This window comes from Bombus pyrosoma, linkage group LG6, assembly GCF_014825855.1.
Source record: "Bombus pyrosoma isolate SC7728 linkage group LG6, ASM1482585v1, whole genome shotgun sequence".
In the NCBI taxonomy this organism is placed as follows: domain Eukaryota; kingdom Metazoa; phylum Arthropoda; class Insecta; order Hymenoptera; family Apidae; genus Bombus; species Bombus pyrosoma.
The window spans coordinates 11,282,108-11,304,572 of record NC_057775.1 but is presented as its reverse complement, the minus strand read 5'-3'; the positions used below and the strand labels follow the sequence as shown (position 1 = coordinate 11,304,572).

The 22,465-nt window shown below is 41.5% G+C and overlaps 1 protein-coding gene across 9 annotated transcripts in view; it reads left to right on the top strand.

Moving 5' to 3' along the window:
* LOC122568532 (teneurin-a) overlaps positions 1-22,465 on the top strand; it is a 699,158-nt gene that overhangs the window by 629,231 nt on the left and 47,462 nt on the right. The window contains exon 1 of one of the 9 annotated variants that reach the window (XM_043728385.1): positions 22,204-22,224. The exons of the other annotated variants lie outside the window; for them this stretch is intronic. The gene's annotated coding sequence lies outside the window, so the exon portion shown is untranslated. Of the gene's footprint in view, positions 1-22,203; positions 22,225-22,465 lie in introns of those variants that run through there. 9 annotated transcript variants of the gene reach the window in all.

Here is a 22,465-nt window from a genome sequence, read left to right as displayed (position 1 = left end):
GCTAAAAGGGCGTGTAATGAATGCGCCGCTGTATAGATCGGATTAACAAGGTGGGAGGTCTTCGATCGGTCACATTTTTTTTTATATATGGTTCGAGCAAATACAAAACTCACAAAAATATGAGAAAGAATGCTGTTGCCAATGGGTTTAGCAGCTTTATCTTTGTTTGTCGCGTCTCGCTTTTGTCTTTATCGAGATTAAAACTAGATCGGCAACGCGATTCTCTCGGGTGCTTACCGTGGTTATGTATTCGTTTCTGTTTCACGATCCGAAGAATTGTATTAAAGGACGATTGTATAGATGTTACAATAGGTAGATGATAAGAGGATAAAGTTTTGTAATTTCGCGAGGATTACAGTTGGAAATAAAAATTTCTGCTCGAATGGCAATCATTGGTAAGATTTCGCATGGATTTTGGACTGGCGATCCAGATAATACAACGTAGAAAGGTTAGAGTATTTATATGTTTCCTCGTTGGATAAGTCAGGATTTACACTTTCCATGCATTGCATTACACTTCCTTCTACACATCAGGCTTGCACGCTATTTTTCAATGTTTGTTGTATCAGGTGTACGATTTATATCTTCAATGTAACAAATGTTTACTAGCTATCTACAGATTAGAAAATATGTTATACACGAATGTATCATAAGTCTCTTTTAAAGATAGTTTGATATCGCAAAAGAGGTTAATCTACGCGCGGATTATTCTTCATATAATCCTATCAGGATCAACTTCAACCATGTTAAATGAAACATAGTAATCTGGTACACTAGATCACTGAATATTGTTTGAGGGTAGGAACGCATTATTATTTCACTGTGGTTACTTGCAATTTCTTTTAATCGCAAACTGTTGCTACAATATACAATTTAACTAATTTCTCTGATTAGAGAAGATTAAATCTCTACTAAATGAAAAGATAAAACAGTTTGTACCTATATTAAACCTATATTAAACTGAAGAAGATAAACATATTTTAGAAAAAAAAAAACAAAGAATGGTTCCATGTAAATTTACAAAATTCATGCGGAAAATACGTACTACATAAAAAAGACTCGTTCCGCACTTTCGAAAATGTGGAAAGTTCATTTTTATCGAATATTCAATTCGATTACACTGATCGCTAATTCAGTTTATATTTCCAGTACTGTCGGTAAGGCAGAGTAGGGGACAAGTGGATTGCCCGTACGATACGATAATGTGTTCCCGGTTGTTATGCTATTGTATTTGCATTTTGCGTTTGCAAACAGAGAACCATGACTACGTTACACGCCCCAATGCCGCCCTAATATTCTCTCTAATGGTGATTGATCAAACGAACTGTGTACTATAATACAGCGTCCTGTATTTTATTTGCCATGCCGAAAAAGAGGTGGGGGAACGGTGCTGTTTACAATGAAAGTATAGACGCGGTGATCTCTCCCTAAAGGGAGTAGAGCAACGATCGCGGTCGTAAGGAAAATTAGCGTGACTCGCAGTTATAAAGCTTTCCATCGCACCTGGCGCGCTCTTAAAATCTACGTCGGAGCGAAACGACAAGTTTTCTGGCGTGCCGGACTGCTGTTACGCAACATTGTAATTTCTGCCACGTAAAAAATCTAAAAGCCTGTACCGACCGGGTAATGCGTCCCCCTTTTGAGCGTCTGGCAATTTGCTAAGCTTCCCTGTAATCTGTGTCGCGGCTATTCATAATTAATACCGCGAGAATGGAATTTCGCGACGCTTACCAAAGCGACTTACCGCGACCACCGAAGAAAAGAAACTCATCGACGAAAGAAGCAAGTGACGAAGCTTCTTAGGTTCCCACCTATTCGATTCTGTGATTTATCGCTTTGAGTTCACTAGCTTTTAAACTTAATGCTGGTTATCATGGATCTGTAACGTTGATACGTAGGCAATGATAACTCTGACCTGGACTATTTGAATAAAACTGAGGTTAAAATATGGAAGCTGATAGGTATCAACGAGTCATGGATTACTAGTCGTTGGTAGGCTAAATACCTTCTAATTGATATAAAAAATGGGTCGGAGCATAGAGATCAGCTTAACGACACGTTTGATATGTTGCTAGTCGTATATTCAGCAACCTTAACTCCATTTTAACGTGATTCTAACTCGCTGATTACGTGTATAGAATTCTTCCTGGTATTCTTTTTACAAATTTCATCTTGTTTCCAAAATTTCTATGCGATTAATCAACTTTATTATTCTGTGAAAGATCTTCGATCTCTGCTTGTATTGGACGTGCCTCTTCCAATTACGAATCGTAAATATCTATGGTGCATGTGTACAAAGCAAGGATAAAAATGACAAGATTAAAAGCAGTCGTTGAAATTTCAAAGAAATGGCTGGAAATTCTGGTAAATACTCTTCCGAGTGGGATCAATGCCGGCGTACTTCACACGATTTCTTTCAAAGGAATTCTTCGGATCAAAAATTCTCAATCCTTCGATCCAAGGAGTAGTCAAACGAAGCTTCGTCGTCCATTTGGAGCAACGTCCCCGTTAAGAGCCGGTCGCGAACCTCCCTCAAGTAACTCGCTCTTAATTAGAAGAGGCCCAGGTGCGTGATAAACCGCGTCCATCTTCACGATCCTCCGGCTTTTCTGCTTCTTCTAGCTCCGCCTCTGGCTCGATTCTCACCCTTCGATTTAACACCTACGGCGACTCGGTGCCCATCCCCGTACCAGAGCGCCCTTATTCATCCGGAAAGCAACGACCCTTTCTGCCTTCTCCTAGTCTTCTCACCCTCGTCCCTTGGTGTTTTTCTTCTTGCCGCTTCCTCGCCGTTAGCCTCGCAGCTCGCCTTGAAATAAACACTATTCGACTTCTTTGGATGAGGGTTGAAAGGGAGATACAGAGAAGGGTGAAAAGAAATAGCATGGAGAGAAAGTAGGAGGAAAAGAAGGAAAGAAATGGACGAAGCAGAGGAGTTGTAGCGAAAGTGTACATACGTAGGTGTATATAAGGGGGAAGAGTTATGGCGTACACATGGAAACGTTGCGGCGATGCGTGACAGATTGGGCGCGAGGGACTAACAAACTCTGTCGGATATATCCGTCCGCGACCAGCCCACCAATTTGTCGATATCGTTCTTGTATCGTTCGCGTCTACCGATCGATTTGTATTGTTGCTCTGCTGCTTCCACTTACGCGATACCTTCCGGGATATCTGTCCCGATGATCGTTTTATCGACTTATGCTTTATTCGAATCATTTCAGATCTCGGTCATAAAAGCAAATGTTGAATTCGGTAAATTGGTCTGTTTTATCGAAAATCACGATCAGAGTCCTTTTTTCTGGAAGCATTCGCAATTTATCCAATGCTATATATCGATATGAATACACGTTTTACTCAAAGTCAGGCATTTAGGGTATTATACTCGATTACACTGAACACAGCGATTGTATAAAGAAAGTGGCATTCCACGCAGCTTATAAACCTGCGTACGCAGCGCATAGATATTCAGAAACTCTCATTCTTACTTCTCAAAGGAAATATAGCCGTACTCGCCTCGACCATACGTAACTTTGACCCGCGCCCAATATAACCAAAAAAGAATTACTAACTCCCCATTTCCTGTCTGCCGGCACACCTGACTTTCCAACGCCGTACCTAAAGAAACTCGCAAAACGCACGTGTCCCGAAATACATACACCGTCCGCGAGCCAAGTTCCCCCGTAAACGTAAGCTCGGCTCTCTTCATTCGTCCATTCGCCTGCACCGCAACGATACGAAGCAAAACGAACAACGGCGAACGCCTAGCCAGCGGAAGTCGATAAATACCCAAGGCCCTTGCTTCTCATTTTCTGGTAGTTTCCTCGTGCGGGCATTCGAGCCTCGGTTAATTTCGTCTGGCTAGGTGTCTGCCAGTCCGAAGACGTAACTATGCAGCAATATCGTGTGCGTGGCCCATACGAAAACGGAATCTCCGATGGCAGTCGGTATGTACACCGCACGGAGACGGTACGGACGAGAGGGAACGATGAAACGACAATTACGTTGAAATAGTGCTTCCGCCAGGAGGCGCGCCAATGGTACCCTCTGCCCCGCGAGCCATTCGCGTTCACTGGCCATCGTTCTCCGGTATGCGACCCTTACCGGTGACGTATCGTCGATCTTTATAAATTCAGAAACACGTCTTCGTGTCGCTAATAAGAGCTATATACGTTACTCAATGGTTCGAATTGATTTATGCTCAATGAATGGAACTAATAGTACGGCATAGGGTAAGGCTTTACTTTAAATGAATGTTGAAGCTTGTTAGGCTATCTATAGCAAGATCTATCGTTCTAGCTTCGTATAATGGAACGTCTTTAGTGGTATAAGAAACAGAGGAAACACGGTTCACTGTATAAATTAGCAATATACATAGGCAATGTAACATTATTGCGTAACAAAGGCACGATAACCAAACGTATAACTGGATTATGTAAATGCGGCGACTATTTATTATTTCCTCGTTTGTCGTCGGTAATACGCTGTCCGGAAGAAACGGCATCGATCGGTAGCAAGCTTATTTCGATATCCGGGATAAGTTCCGGAAAAAAACTGTAAAGTACATGCCCCCGATGAAATATTGCCCGTGGATAGATTTGCAACGGATCGAACCGGGTTTCCTGCTATCATAAATCTTGCCCACCTGCACAGTTTAAGGGCAATAAATAGAAACGATTCGCGGCCACGCGGTAGCCAGAGGTTAAAGAATTCCCTTTATTCGTATCGATACGTACGTTCGAAAGAGGGCTCGTTTAATATTTGCATAAAGTAAATAGGACACAAGATGTGTGTCATGAAATTGTTAAGAAATGAATAAAACACCCTGTCGATTTTTACTGCGTCAAGAAAAAATTGTAATTATCGCAAGTTGATCTGTCGATTTTTCCGACACTGTAAAAATTAATATTTAATTTATTTGCTCTTGTACACGAGCGTTTATCCGTCGTAAAATAGTCTCGGTATAAAAAGACACGATCTAACCTAAACACGTCACTCTTTGAAGTAGAAATTTATCGCTACATAATGCAAGAACAATAAAAATCAGCAGAAGCTTAAAAGCACGTAAATCGCCGTGTTGGACCATTTTTAACCAAACTAATCGACCCATTAAATACTACTCTATCAAAGCCTTTCCACTAAACCTAAAAAACCAAGCATCTGGAAGAAGCTGCTGCCTCTATCGAGACCGAAATTTAAAAAGGAATTCCGCACCTTCGTCATCGTCTCCATAAAACGAGCAAGTAGTACGTTCCACGCTTCTCGCATGGTAGAAAGAACGACCATCGATCACTATGCTAAAAAGCAACCGCGATTATTGTTCGACCAGCTCTTCCGTCTGTACGCGTGACACGTAGAAAGAAGGTATCGCGGACTAGTTGGTCGACGTCGTCCACCGGTCGAGTAACGACCGGTCTTTTAATCTCTAACCTCTAAATTATCATCCAGCTTTTCCTTTTTCTCCTGTTGCGCGCGCGCACGCGAACGCACCGGCTTGAATGAACGGCGCGCGACACAGAAGAAACCCACTCTCCGCTTATAAATAGATAAATACGCGACTAACGTGTGTATATAGGGCGTCAAACGAGGAACGGAGGTTATGTATATCCCGTGGTCGGAAGTGGACGGGCGAAAGCTGGCGCGATCAAGTGATTTTCGAGTTCATTGGGCGGTGGAAAGGGGCAACCGTAATCACTTCGACACTTATCGACCGTGATAAAATTAATTTATACGTACGTTGACTAATTACGGTCTAAACGTTAATTTTCGGACACACCGATATAGAATACCTGTAGAAATTTGTAGACTTTTTTTTAAAGAATATTTTTATGATACGTAATATAGGAAATAATATTTTGCTAAATTTTTAGAAATATCACCAAGCTTCCGAACAATTCAATATTATACTGTATCGTAGAAGGATATGTACGATAAAATAGATAAAATGTGACAGATAGCAGATGTGTGAAACGATGCTAACAAGTAGGTCAGGTTACAGCTCTGTTTCAAAAGAGGTCCGACAAAATATCGCAGAGGAACCTTCGCACTAAAATGCCGAAAAATGTAATTTTGCCAGCACGATTATTGATATATCCTCGAATCTCTTCTTTCGTATAAATCTTGCACGTTTCTTTCCCTTCAATTGATATGATTAAGAAACGGATGGCTTTGTAAGCGATATACAATATTAAGCACAAGCCAGGGAAAAAGTCTTAATTGTAAATGGCGGCTGTACAAATTGCGGAGTGAGGTAAATTGGCTCGTTGCAGATCCGACAAGGGCCGCTGCTAATTTTTCCATGAGTCACGAGTGAAAAGACGCTAAGAAAATTAGACGGAGAAAGGACGTGCCACTTGTTCCTAAAACCAGGCGTCCAAACGTTGGCCAGCTCGAGTACCCGGTCTGCAGACAGAGCATATATAATGCAACGTACAATCGTGACCCTTGAAATTAGATTTATCTGGCCCGCAGTTGACTCAGGACAACAGAGGTCAGCTCTTCTGGGGACGGATCGAAGTGGAAGAGGCCACTAAGTCGGATCGAATTGAGACGATTTGAAGTGGAGACAGGCGAGATACGACAAGCGTTATGAAGAGATAATAACCGGTTATCCGCTATTGCAAATCTTCCACAGTGTCCCATTTAAATCGAATCTGTCTTGTTACATTCTGTTAGATTTGTATTCCGTTTATATCCTGTATTTTATTTCTATTTCCTTTTATATTCTGCCAGGATACCATCTATACAAATATTCTGTAATTACCGTCGTAAGTGTATTAAAAAATAAAAATGTACATATTCTATATCTCGATGGAGGATTTTAAAACACACATGGCTCACAGCAGTTTCGCGATCAATCTTCTTTTTTGCACAGTGCTGCCAACTCAAGAACTTTTTACACTAACTCGAGAAGCAATTGAATTACCAAGCAAATATTTACAGAGACGAATATTTTCATTTCTTGGTGATATTGTATCGAATAAGTGGTTAGATTAGTTTATCAATAATTGTCCTACATTCGATTCAATTATTTCCTTCAAACAGTGAAATCGCGAATCGAACATTGCGTCTACCTTGCACCGAGAGAGCGCACTCAACCGAGTCAATAATGTTCCCTCTATGGAAGATACTCGAGCATAATCAAACCGCGAATATCGTCACGAGCGTCGTTAACGCTCGCTTCGCACCGTTTATACTGCAATCATTAACAGGGGCTCCGCTGAATAATTAGTCGAAAAGAAGCTAATGATAGCTGCGAGCCGAGATAAAAAGCGAGCAACCCGGTTGTCGCATTGAATCAATTAATTTCGTTGGTCGGCCGGCTACGTGACGTTCATTAATTATGTTGTTCACAACGATTTCTCGCGAGCCTAATAAATTCGAACTCGTTTCGAAAGAGCATGACACGGAACGACGTTAATCATCGCGTATGGTGATTACTCGTAGCAAAAATCATTCGGAACAAAGTCGATGTTTTCACGACCGATGACGCGCAGGAGCTCGACGAGCGACGCGCTATCTCAAAATTGTGCGCTAATAGAGCGATAACTTTGCTTTGTGTTTGTTGAGAATTGTGGATCCTAATCGCCGAAATAAATGTATAGGAACGCTTAGATTACATTTGGAATTGATATCAAAATAGTTTCAAATTTATTTAATATGTGATGTACAAGATATTCGTCGATACATATTTGCACGCGTCTCAGCACTCTCTTTGCCTCGCCATCTTCATTACCACGCTACCGAGGGAACAGTTGCATTCTTCTGTCTTACGAGACGCTGTGCACGCACATAATCACACACACACCTACTCATATATATGTGTGCCACTACTACGCGGCTAATCTAGTGTAGCGCACAAAATTACACATATCTCAAAAGTGTTGGCGCGTTTCGAATTTGAATTATGAAATGACAGGTTCGGACAGATGTTTGCTTTTAGCGATTCATTTAAAGATGCGAAACGATAACATGAACCAGATGCGTGATGAGATGCAAAGTCCTTAACCGTTGCCCAAAGTTGATAAAGATGAATTAAGATAAATCGACAAGAGATACTTCGTGTCAGACAATGGACTGGCAGCATGACTAAGTGGCTACTTGAAGAGTACGGTGCTAGGGGTCCACTCGTATGAAGAGCAAATATTATTTATCTCGTAACAACTCGTTGGTCGTAATTGCGTCGATACGAATGTTTCCACGTGAACCGGACCACGCTCGTTTTCCGCCCTAATTCACAGTATTTTTTTCCGCCTCTCGTACAGGCTCTGTTTATACGTATGCGATATCAAGTAAATACATTTTGTTTTTTTTTTATCGATATTTTAAATCGTACCGTAAGAAAAACTGAAAAATAATAATATATCTATCTATCAAAAATGAAACTAAATAGGAGACAAAATTCAAAGTAGCCAATAATTAAATATACGTAGAGGATTATTATTCAACCTGCGCGTGTACTTTAAACATAGAAACTTCCATCGTACGATCCACAATTACATCGGTATCATAAAAGAGAAAGACATAAAAAAGAATGGAAAATAGGGTAAGAAACGTAAGCTAAAAAAAGCAACGGAATAGAGGAGGAGAAACGACGGACTAACAATTACTCGACACGTTGGCCATGTTTGCCGGCGGGTCCCCAGTTCCTCTGCGAGTTCTCGGGTCATTGAAGACAGCTGCGGACGGATCGCGCGCGTTAATGTCGCGTGCCGCGTAACGATCCGGCCGCATTTGTTATTCCTGGGAAATGGGACGAGCCGAGCGGACGAGTGAGCCGTGCAAACACAGCATTATCATCGTCGTTAGAGAAAACACCGGCCTTTCGAGTGTTTCTCGGCTCGTCGGCTCGGCGCCGCTCGTCCTCCGCGTCGCACTCAAAATAATGATGGCTCGCGCTTCGATGTCGCGGCTACCGTCTCGCTTTCTCTCCCTTCTCTTCGCCTTTTCTCCGCCTTTTCTCCCTGGCTCCATCTTTTCCACGAACCATTTCGAAGCCTCCACGATTTTTCTTCGTTACGTCACTGACCGACCTTCCCTTGGTACATCGAGTTTCCTGTGGATAGAGAAGCGGCAGAAGGAAGGGGACTTTCTTCTTCTCGATTGTCTTTCCCGCAGCGAGTTTTCGAGCGATTTGGTTGCGAGCAATCGCTTTGAACGTTGCTCGAACTCGAGCCAGTTTCCTAGATATTTTGCAGCGTTGGTAGCATCGAAGCGTGCGTTACAGCGGATCGAAAAAGAATTTCTATGGGAGGTTATTTTTACATGAAATATATCGTGGTACTTTGATAAAGGCGGTGTACAGTTAAATTTAAGTTAGCTTTCCCGCGTATTAAAAAGTTGAAACGCAATGCATCTTCTTGGAAAAGATATTTTAATTTAATACGTTTTACGGATGTTTCGTAGTTTCGTATTATCGAAGTATTAAACGTAGACATTTTGGAATATTTCAACATTTTCAGTCGGAGCCTCTCTGTTAGTCAGGATTTACGAGTATAAAATTTTAGTCATACGAACGGACTTCAAAATATTTTTGGTTCGTCGTTTTTCACCATCATCGTTCGAAAACGGCGAACGTTGAAAAGAGGGTGAAGCAGGAACGTCAAAGCTCGACTCGTTTTGTTTCCCCGTTTCCGGTGGACCGTACTTGACTTCCCGGATTTCCAGGCTAATGGGACACTTGGAGGTTTTGGGAAAGGAGCACGAGCGACGATTCGTGTTCGAGGAAACCGTGAATAATGTCATGGCCAGCCTCTTATGGCTGCTTTCCAACGAAAACGTGATTAGCGACGATACGAGCTATGCGATGTGATAGCGAATATGCCAGTCGGAATATTTTTAAGATGAAATAGAAGGTGATTCGATATTGCTGACAATAGCGTTATAAAAGAAACAATTCTGAGAATTTCCGTAGATCGATTGGTAAATTAATTCAAAGTAAATTTCATAATGAAGAAGATATATATGCAAATTGCTTTGATAATTTCGTAGACGTGGATTTTAATAAAATTTGCTCCGCTTAAATATCAAAGGAAATAGTTCAAAGAAAATTTTCTATAATTCACCGTTCAGGCGAATCCTATCATGTAGTTTTAAACTAGCGATGAAAAGATGAAGAGACGATTTAGACTAATCTACATAAAAATAAGTATGTAGATGTTACAATTTCCATCGCAATTTTTTCTCCTGCATTGTTCGAATGCTCAAAATATATCAAACGATATAATTAATGACCCATCCCGCATATAAATTGAAGTCCCCTAATAAATTCTCTATCAGGTTATCCCTAGCCCTTTTATTAACCCCACCCTCTATACACATCCCAAAGGTCCACCACCGTAACCCCGCTTTATTACCATTCTTTTCTCAGTTCCACGCCACAGAACACTAATAAATTCCTGTATACCCTTTCAAGCCTAACCCCATGTAGCCGAACGACAGCCGAGGCTCCTCAGGACAGAGCCCAGGTGTACCGAACTTAATCAGACCTCGGCAAATCATTCCAAAATTCCCCGAACACATCGCGACGTCCCTTCACGGGTATAATCATCTCACGGAACTAAATTCAACTTTCCCCCACCCCTTTTTCTGTTGTCGGCAAGTCCGCGCCAAAGCTGGTAATCGTCGCGACCGAGCAAAAATGAGACAGGCTCCGGCGAATCGAGCGTCGCCGAAGAAAAGGACAACGCGATATTCAGTAGTCGAAGAAAAGGAGGGAAGAAAGCGTCGGGGGCGGTGGCGTTGGTGGGAGGGAAGGGCTTGGAGATAACGAGAAAACGAACGAACGCGAGTCGTGAGAAGACAGGGGGACAAAAACGTCCTCGGTGGCCAGGTATTTTTGCATTATCGTCACGCGCGCGCGGTCTTATTACCGGCACACGTGGCGTAATATTCTCCCCTTCCCCCTTTTTGGCATCACCCTACTCTCCCCGCCTTCTTTCTCTCTGGACTCGTTCTCGCGGCCTCCTCTTTCTTCTCCGTCGCGTTGTTCGCATTGTTAGAATGCGACAGGCGGCGCTCATCCACCATGGAACAGCAGGAGGGTGGATGATCGAATAGTGGCAAAGTTTGCAACCAGCCACCACGACGGCGATGATACATCCCTCTGTCGATCCTTCGACGAAGCCACGCGTCGTTGTGTCGTGGAATGGCAGAGACGGAGAATGAAAGAAGAAAAGGTGTGTACGAGACGATGCGAGAAAGACAGAAGATGGCTGCCACGGTACCTAACCTCAAGCGTCTTTGTTCTTTGCCATCTTTTTCTTAACTCATCGCCTCTCATCTCGACACGTAGGCGACCGACCTTTCCCCGTTCAAGCTGCTCCGTTCGTCCGTGTCTCGTAATAACGTCTCTTCTCCCATCGGATGATGCTTCTTCGTCCTTTTTTTTTTTTTCTTTTTCGGCGGGAGCACTGTCTGTCTCTCTCATTGCACGCGCTCGTTTGTTCGGTGCGGCGCGCGTGTCGCGAACAGCAGCCACGAACGTGACCGGCTTCGACAATAGCACCACCATTATGTATCGGCCCCCGTGATCCGATGCTGCGGAACGGTGTTTTGAAGTTTTAGGCGCTGATGTGCATAATTTTGGAGCTTGTTAGGAACCAAGCTGCCAGATGGGGCTACCGTAGGATTGGAGAGGTTTCGAGCATTGAAGGTTTAGGGTACCTACATGTCGGTGGAATTTATTTATAAGCCATTCATTTATGCGCGTTTATTAGAGGTACTTCGTTGTTCAAAGTAATTCATATACATATATATAGTATACATATATATATATCGCACATTAAAAAATTACCATCTTATGTTTCAGTAGTTTGTGAAAATAATGGAACGTCTGATCAAATATTGACCTATACTACTTTGTCAACACGAATCTTACCAGTACCGGTCAAATGACCGGGTTCGAAATTTAATTTAAAATTGCGCATTGTTATTTATTTCGTTAGTTTAACTTTATTGTAAATTCCGATATTATCTGATTAATCAATTTCTCAATTTTTGTTAAGATAAGAATTTACAGAAAGTTAGATGAACAAAAGAAATAACAACGAATGTACAATTTTAAATCAAGTTTTGAAATCAGGCCTGGTATAGTTGGCGTTAAAAATCGCTTGCTGAATACGTATTCCGTTTTTCATGATCACTATTAAATATTCAATAAAATAAAAATCAAATTCAATAAAATAAATTCAAAAATATTCAATTGCAGATGTAACGAATTTGTCAGTTACTTTCAAGCGTTGAATTCTTAGATCACTGTAACCTCGGAAATGCAACAAATTTTTCACCGTTTCTGCATATTGCAAACCAACAACCTGGTATACCTAGTTCGCTTCGCTATAGCGAACAAATAATATCCGAAATGATCTACGGCTTTCATCGCGCGTTCGATATCATTCAAAAGGTTTCACGTGTATCTCGGCGGGAGCGCAAAGCTTTCAAGTCAGTCCCCGCGAAAGAGCAACCCTTTCGCTACGGAAGGCCGCGCACATGCACTCCGACAATAGCGGCGTAGCTTTTTAAAGGATGCATGCGCTGCGTCTAAGAAAGAACCCCGACGGTTGCGCCACGCGAAACTCGACATGCCTGAGTAATTTCGTATATTCGCGTCGGTTTTGCGTTTGATACTACTCCCCACAGCGAGCATGTTGCACGACAAACGTGTAATCCATTACATAAATTCTATCAGAGAATGTCATTTGTACCAAGAATTTCGTCTAATACGTGCGGATGCATTGAATATTTTATATTGTTAAGTTTAAGCTTACCTGATCGAAATCGAGATTCTTTTGTTCTCCACTTGATGTAAAAGTAGTGACAGAAGCGACAAATCATAAATGCGGTTTAAATATAGTCATAATTGTCATGCACTTAGAGACCGACAGAAAAAACTAGCCGGCTCATTTTTCTTGATTCATTAAGACTCTAGAAATAGATCTCTAGAGAGCCACAAATAACACAGGCTTCACATTTCGTGGCCTATATCCACCCCGGCCTTTGAAACATCTGCTCGAGGTTAACGATCAGCCCCCGCAAAAACCGGAATAATAAATCGGAAGCCCTCTTGTACGAATCAACCACCGGAAAGTCGATAAAAATTCTCTGCTGATGAAACATTCATAGATACTTCAGAAAGGCTATACACACATGCACGTACAACTATATGTCGTAAAACATGCGACGCATAGTCGAATCTAACCATAGCAAAAGCTTAAAGAAAATCGCTCACAGGGACGTCTGGACGAAAAACGGTCCACTAAACCCTCTCGTTAGCGCGTCCTCCAACGCGCTCGTTCCAAACGTTTTTCTCGCATTACTCGTCTCCTCTATCGATGACTTTGAAACGCTGACAATTTTCGAGTCGACACATACAATGGCCCCGTAACGAATTGAAACGGATATTACCCGTAGTAAACGGGACACGGGCCAAAGAATGTAAGATAGGCGAGTTCGTTGCAACATTTGAACGACAAAGGCGCTATGTAGCGCGACAGCGTGCGTGAATACAAAGTTAACGATAAAAAACTCAACCAGATCTTTTGTAACGCGTAGACTTCCGATTTTTATGCGTTTACCTGGAATTTAAAAGTATAAAATACGTAGGATGCGAATAGTATGTAAGAATACATAAAATATAGAAAATAGGGTACTTGTTATGTAATATTTAGGCGGTGAGACGAATAAGGGAGATTTGTAGAAGATCAATAAGACGAGAAAAGGTGACAATTTCGTGGAAATGTGTAGCGTTTATAACAACGATATCACGGTTGAAATATTTTATAGAGAATCATGGTCACCGGTTGCGTTGCAACTCGTTTTATTAATCCTCACTCCGGCTCTAGCCAACTGCTGTTGCTGATCACACGACGCAGCCGGCAGAAGGAATGAGATTTCGCGGACGAATCGACGAGTCGATTTGGCAGGCTTGTCGGTAGATTGCAGCCTAGCAACAAAACGAGGAGCAAGCAGCGCGCCATACCGGCTCGTTCGTTTCGACGCCTCGAAACGGGAATTCGTGATTGTCAGCGTGCCTGTTCCGTACCTGAAATGCCAATTTTATTCGACAGCTCAAAAAAGAGGAGGAAGAGGAGAAAGATAAGCGATTTTCGATGTTCAAGACGATTCCACTGATTTCAGAGTTTGCATGGCGAGATTAAGGTTTTTCTTCTTTTACGAACGTTTGAATAGTCACAATTTGATTACAATAAAGAAAAATATGGCGATAAAGAGGATCATAGCTCTTGACTATTTTATACTATTCGCCATAAATTTAATATTTTACGTACCATCCATGGTATAGTGAAAAAAATTTAGCAAACTACAGTGGCGAAATTCATCGTTTCTTTGGCAAATTATCTCTTAGTTCTAACGTAAAAATCTTCACTAAAAGATCACTAGAACGAAAAATAACCAGATACGCAGAAATTCCAATTTCTCCTTTAATGTCTCACATTCTACATTTTTCTCGCGAACGCCGTCTGACGGTATAAATCTGCGTTAAAACTATCGGCGAAGCGAATCTCGAAGTCCGTCGTGCGTAAATTCCTGAGCAGACACGCCACACACTGACTACACGCAAAAGCAGCGACGACCTGACACAGACGTATTCACAATAGTATCGCTTCTTGGTGAGTTCACCTTTGAATGCAGAACGTCCATTGCATTATTCAATTCCGATCGACCGCAATAAAGAAGCGGAATAAGAGACGAAGGCTATCAAATGGCAGACGGATGTTGCAGCATTTTTCTCCACGAGATAAAAGTTCTCGCGTGAGTTGGTCAGCATGAGCGATGCGCGCGCACACGCCCTACTTTTCGCGCCTATTTCAAATCGTGATTTGTAAAACAAAGCAAAAGAATTCTATGAATAGTATTCAGTTATACAATTATATAAAGGACAGAAAATATCTTCAGTTGAAGAAGATCTTATCATCCTTTTCCGCATCAACCGGAATTCGCTAGAAATAGAAAAGCGGACGAGGAAATTCCCCAAAGAGAATATCAACTCAACTTCATAGTTCTTTCACATTCACATGCTCTGTTCATCGTTGAAAAGAAAATAGGCGTGCACTCGAGGGACAGGGAAATACAATATGAAATATCAATAGATGATGAAGGGAGATTACTCGTCCACGCAGTAAACCCGGTTTGACATACAAAGATCAGATTTTCGTTTGGGACACGGCCTGTGAAAGGGGAGGGATTCTTTTCACGTGCCACGCGATTTTATCTCTCTACGTGGCGCTGTGCTCGTGGATCGAGAAATCATTACTGGACTAACGCATTTCGCGATGAGATGGGCAGTTCGAAAGACGATCTAACTCGCCTTGCCCAATTAGAAGGTTAAAATAAAAGTTATCCTTTCATATTTATTATTAAATTGTTCGCCATTGTACGTTGAATGCGTAGAACACTCGTTTAACGTTTTGCGATGCGCAAAACGCTTCACATTTTTGGTTAGCATAAGACGATTTAATGGCTACGTGTATAAACGCGAGGGATTCGATTTCCAAGTAACTTCGTCGCTCACAGTCGGTATCCTTTTAACGCGACGCCGGATAGCAATAAACCACGTAAGCTGGTACAGGGCGTGGAAGAAGAGACAGGATTTACGCGGGATTGTATTACCGAGCGCGCAGCAGCTGCCTGGTGTCACATTTTATAACGTCGCGACTGACATTAGCCGCCGTTGCTTCTCGTGTTCAACTGTCGGAGAGACACTGAGAGACTATGGAACCCGTTTAAAGATTCATCCGCTAGCTTAATAAGAGCCACTGACCGTGAACAGCTCTCCTACGAACCAACCTTTATGCCAGTTCCTCGAACCATGGAACGATGACACGTGATTTTCGGAATGGACATTTTCGTCTTTATGCATCGTTAACAGAGTGGTAGTAGATTTCTTGTAAAAGCTAAAACTTCGTTGAAGTGTCACTTTCAAGATTCTTCAAATTTATTACATATTGGTTATGTTACTTAATTTTCACTTGGCAGTTTTATTAGGAAGTTTATATGTGATTTGGCAAAAACAGATACTAATTCAAAGTCCTTAACAGATTCTCATTTTTTTATCGATTCATATATCATATTGTATAGTAAATTGTCTTTAGCACTAGCTTTTGCCTTTATACTCCATCGCGAAATGCAAATCAGAAAAAGTGACGAATATTTGAAATAAGCGAGCCAAATAACACAAGCAATCCAGGAAGTTCACCTAACTCGTACCAACTGTAAAGAACATCGACTTTAAGAATTCGAGCCACAAATATTCTCAACGTCGTTTCCGCGTCATGAAGTGCTCAACAGTTGCCAAACACCAAATCATAGTTTCGCCTTACCTTTAGAACCATTCCGAGAGTCATCGTTGGTCAATTATTTGCCAAGCGGCAATGGTCGTTCCCGTGATATGCAAGCGAATGATCTTTCCGTCGTTGCGTTTCCTCGTTACTCGGTGAGATTAATATTCAAAGGGCACTGCATCATGCGGGATTTCCGACTCTATGACGGTTGTAAACGATGCGAGGTCATCGAACGCGCAAGTTCCGGAGATTCCTTTAAAGTCATGGTAACGTCTCGATCTTTCGCCCGTGGATGGAATCGCCTTGAATATTCAGCATCGTCGTATCTACTAACCTTAAGTTTACCGTCTTCATTACAGAGGGAAAGTAAAGAAATCTGATTTGGAGGTTAGGCGAGATTGTGTTTACGAATTATGTCACGTGGGGCGCTACCAGCGCGATAATCGACCAATTAAGATTATAATGATTCAATGTGATCATGCTGTTGTACCACAGGTTGCTTCTAATTAATGTAACAAGAGCAACATTAATATGTAATTAGATTGGAGTCGCTATTAATGATACAGCTATCAAATGTTGATTTACATGTTCTTTAATGTGCTCGAATAGATAATTATATCTACATCCCACATGACGATTAGAGTTTTCATAGAATCTTAAGAAAACCGCTATTTGCAACTTTTCGATCGCTTTGAAGTTGGTAATGAATTTAGGAAAATATCTACGTGTTTTAAGAATGAGTAATTAAAATCCTTTAATTCTGTAAGTTTTTTTTAGTAACTCTCTCACTAATGAATAGCTGGTAAAAGTTTGTGCTGCTAAGTCAGCCACTTAAATAGGGAAACGATGGATATTAAACTGAAAAGGTGAATTATTCGAATGCTATGGCATGAAACTTCCAGATTTCTTGATTGAATTCGTATAACGAGCTCCATAACGAGTATCCATTACCATTCCAGTGCTGTTGTTCAATTATCTCTGACAAGAGTATCTCGTGTTCCTTCTCAATTACGTACAATTAATTCATAGAATCAACATAATCTGCTTTTTTTGATTGCTGATTCTCAAACATTATGCAATTATTTATATAAGTTATCAGATTTCTAAGAAAAATTGATCTGTTTAAGTTTCATTTAACTATTTAATTACAAATATAAGGTAAGAGACGCTGCAGCAGCGTCATCTCAAGCAGGGCAATATCTCGCTTTTCTTCCGTCATACGAGCGGACCTCGTTATTCTTGTTGCAGCAGTAACCATAATTCTTCCCTTTCTTATTTTTTCCTTCTTCATCTGGAAGTACGATTCAATTTCAAGCGACGACGACCCCTGCGTCGGGTTACGGATCTTCGTGTCGCTTTACCTTTCTTTCGAGAACGCGCCTGAGGTGTCAGATTTTTATTAGAATTCTTTGGACGTGTCTTCCCTTTCTGTCTGTACATGCGCGCCAACCTTACGATCGGTCGCGTTTCCACGGATCGTGTTCGCAGTGAATAAAGCCGACTTGTCGTTTCTTTGCATGCAGTTTCTTTGCCAGCTTAGCGAAAAGGGATCAAAATAAAGATTGTTACGAGAATTATAAGTCTATTTAATCTATCGAGTTGCATTGATAAACAAATAAATATATAAGTCGTGTTTGTTACTTTCTAAGCCACTTTTAAATATTATTATATCAAACGACACAATTTTATTTTTCAAGCGAATTTGATCATCGCATAGAAACAAAAATACTCTTCAATCGGTTCTCCGTTTTAGCTGTGTAAAACAAAATATTCGTTGTTTGTAACATCAATAATCTAACATCCACTGGTCCAAGGTTATTCTCCTATTTCTAAAAGAGCGACTTTAAACATTCGTTTCTTATCCAAAAACGTTTTCTTATCCTCTTGATATTCCGCGATCCTCTTGCCCCACTCTTCTTACTCTTAAAACGTGGCGCGCGCGATCGTCAAGGCAACAGGAACGGACAAGTCTTAACGAAGTGGTCGGGTCTCGAGAGAAAAGAACGTTTGATGTCTGACCACGGTTCAAAGCCTATACTCGGTGTCTCGTTATCGAGCGTGTTCCGAGTAACGACGCGTTCGTTACATCATAATTGGATCACACGCTCGGCCCTATCCTCGGGCCTGCTCCAATCTTCCACTCAGACAACACTCGACTCAATATGTGACAGCAACGCCACCCGCAATTACCCTTTTAACTTCCAATATATCAGACAGCCGGTCAATTCGCTTAATCGGTGTAGGTGTCGTAGCCGCGCGCGCTAGCACGCTACCGTTGGATGTTCAACGGTTGGTAGCGCGCGTCGGGACATGCGATGGTAGAGAGGAAACAGGGATGTACCACGCGGCAGCTTGGAACGATGTACCTGAAACGTCGAACGTGCCTGGAATTAGAATATTGAAGAAATGATGGGGATAGAAGAAGGACGGGGTGTGGGGAGGATTGCAACAAAAGCAGAAACTTTAGCGATGTCACGGGGGATTCCAATGGCTAGGGAATTTTGTTCAAGCTCAACTTCGTTTACTCGGGACTTTCCCTACACGAATTTGCGCCCTCTTGTGCGTGAATTTAATTGCTAAATTATTCTTCTATGTTTTTTGTATTCCTTCAAAAACACATCGTATCCATAGAAGCATCGAAGACAGAATCGAAAAATGATGCACAGACTGTGATCGGGGATCCACCGAACGTACCAACGACTAAGCTAATCCATCGTATCGATTAGGAAATATAACCCAATTTCAGTTAACTGATTTACTCGCGCAAATGGATTAACTCAGCTTGAAGAGGGGGCCACAGCGTTAACACGCCGAATTGCTGCTTACTCCGTTCTTCCGCCATGCTTTTCCCTCTCTGTCTCCCATTCCCTTCTTCTCCTCGGTGCAGTCGTTCATCTTGTTTTCAGCTACTCTCCCCTCGCTTCATTTGTCCGTTACGTGCAATCAGGAATCCGGTTGTCCGTAGTGAAACGACTGTACAGCTGTCTGAAGCTTCTTAACCTAAGCTGTATTTATTTGTCACCGTCGAAGAAAATTCGCCGCGCTCGTCTGCTACTCACTCTTCACTCTCCTCTCGCTGCGTTCGCAATCTCATTAAAGCTTTATCCGCGCCACGGGAGTTGATTAGTGCTGCGCGTTACGGAATTGCGTTTCCGATGACAATTAAATGTTCAAGCTGCGAACGTGGTCCTTTGCTTTAGTCGATTCTAGCGACGCTTTCGTCTAAAACGGTAGAGAGAGAAAGAGAGAGAGAAAGAGAAAGAGAGAGAGCGTTGGATCTTGTGAAATATTGTAAAACCTGTTAACCCATTGTCTCGTTATATGGATATTACAAAGATTCCAATAATTATATGCTCTTCTATATACACAGTATGTACAGTAGTACTGTATAGGCAAGAGAAAGATTTATGATCTACGTTATTGAGACTATAACCACACTGAAACTTAGTTATACAGCAAAATTCACTTGTTTCGTCAAACTTCTCCTTGTCATTATCATACGGGGATGTGCACACTGCGTACAGGAATCTTCCATTAGTATTATAATAGATTTAATTAAATCCAGAGATACGATGCCGCGTAACACGGTTAAACTCGCCTGTAAGGTATCTTTATTACGAGATGAAATACTTCTGAGTTCGATTCGAATGATAGGAAGATCTTTAACCTGTACGATAAAAATATTCGTTTATCGAAAGAGAATCAGACATCTCGGGAATAGAATGTCATATTCGAGTTCTTTAAACAACATGCATAATAAATTACAAACGACTCGCGGTGACGAGCATAAACAACGATCCTAGAGATGCGTAGGGTGAATTACTGGGCGAGACGACGATTCAGAGATCGAATAAGATGTCACTGGCCATCGTCCAAGTTTTAAGACCCCCATTATTTCGCCATTAAAGTTCTTTCGCCGGCCGGTTTTTGCCGGCCGCGACGAGTCCGCCGATACTTTTAGTAAATTAATTTTCTGCCGCCGTCTGTTCTCAACTTAATGATCCCCAAAAGAAAAAGCAATATTTATTGCTCGCAACTATTCCTTCCCTCGTTTCTTCTGTCGCCCGGTCGGTAAAGCACCGACATCGGGACCTCTGCCAGCGATATTTTCCTTTTTTTCTTTTCTCTCTCTCTCTCTCTCTCTCTTTTCTCCTTTCTACGTTTCACTCTCTTACATTTACGTTGCGTTGTGTTCTTCTTTTTTCTATTCTGGTCCTCTCTTTGCGTCGTGCCTGATTGCTTCCTGGCCGGAGGAAATATGAGCAGACGTTTATAGGATCGCGAAGCGGCAAGAGCTGAGCGCGCGATTATTTATGGCGTTTGTCGAGCGTTGTTAAATAACTGATACGTTACGCGAGCAAGGTGAGACATCTTAATGATCCCTCGCCAGGCAAACACGAGAATTTCCCGGTCCCGGCGAGGTCGATATAAAAAAAGTGATGATGTAGTGGCCGAGAGTGACCCGGTGATTTTGTCGCAGAAAATTCCTTTGACATTTCGTTTCATAAATTTTTTGCCCGTATTCTTTTGCAGCGCTTGTGAGAAGTTCCTCGAGCTTGTTTTATAACGAGCAAATGTTTTAGAAACATCTTTAGATCTTTTATTTCAGTATGTAAGCTCTTCGTATTGTACAGCATTTAAGTTCAAACAAAGAAAAGGGAAGGAAGAATAGAAAAATAATCTCAAGCCTGGAATTAAAGAAAATAGCAGTTTCTTTAATCTTCCCCTAATTCCCCTGATGATGATGATGATGAAAGAATAGGAATTAAATTCAAGTATTCAAAATTTTCGATATGATTCATCTCATTTCTCCTTCCATGAAAATTAACCGTTTGTCCTAGGTCCAAATGCTCCTTCGCCATTTTCCACAGTTGAAGATGCGGCCAGCAGGCTATGTCCCAATTCGCGCCGTTTTCAAAGCGTGTAATTTCCTCCCGTTGCTACAACACCTGCCCATCGTCGGAAGCTCGGCTGAATCTTAAGCAGAAAATTCAATATTAGCGCTTCGGGGTGGTATTGTTAAGTTCGTGTAGCCGCTTAGACCGATTTCATCTGACTACGGTAGCAGCATTATTCTTATACGGAATTTTCCGCGCTAAAAAAGTTAAATATTGGGCGATTCGTCCATGGTGCGAGTTTTGGGGGTTAAATAAAGTGTATGGTTCAGTAGAGAGTATTTCGGAATGATCAAATTAAGAAAAAAGATCCATATCAATATAGTTCAATAAATAAAAGACTTCTAGAAGTCCTTCCAATTTAAGCTATAGCTAACCTATAAAATTGACAATATACATTGATGTAGCTCAAAATCAAAATGATTATTAACCTGTATTCTTTCGTTATAGTTTACCTATCGTTTCAAATCGTATATTTATTCGGAAAACCGTCTTTGGATCGCCCTGTACTTGTTCATGAAACCGTATTAAATCCCTGTTTCGACGTTGCCCTTTTCACCCAGCGATGGAGAGCTAGCTCTCGATACGGGGATGAAGATAAATATCGTCTGTGATGAAAATAAAATCCTTGATGTAGGTTCGACGTGACTCGGCTTTAACGTGTCACCCCGAAGAGGTGGCCTCGCCAAAAGCGTGCTCGACGTGCCATACAACCGCGTCTAGGTTAATAGGAGCGATTTTTACGCGCTGTCTTGTCACGTGACCAGTAAAGCGCGCTTGGTCGCGCCCCCTTTTTCTTTCACTGGACGTCCATCTTCTTTCTTCGATGACGTGATGAATTCGATGGATACAATATGTTCTTCGTTTGTTTCTCTGTCGTGTGTTTGATGTTGAGTTAATGGAAGTTGTTTGTCAGTCTGGATGACCAACCAAATGGATTGCGTAACTTGGAAATTGACGTTATGAGTATTAAATATCGGTGTTCACAATGATCTAACAGCAGCTATGATAATAGGTTAGGTTGGTAGAAGGTGAGAATTATTCAGATTGTGATTATAGAGAAGAGTATTGTGAAAAGGGTTGACATGGTAAATATTCTCCCATGTGTTGTTAAGACTATTAAACCGTTTATGTGAACGGTGGTTGTACAATGTACATTGAATCTAATATTTAATTACTAGACTGCCAATGTTTATACAGATTCATATCTTTACTAATACAATTAAAAAAATGGAACTCAAGCAAAAATTTGATTCATCTATTAAATATTAC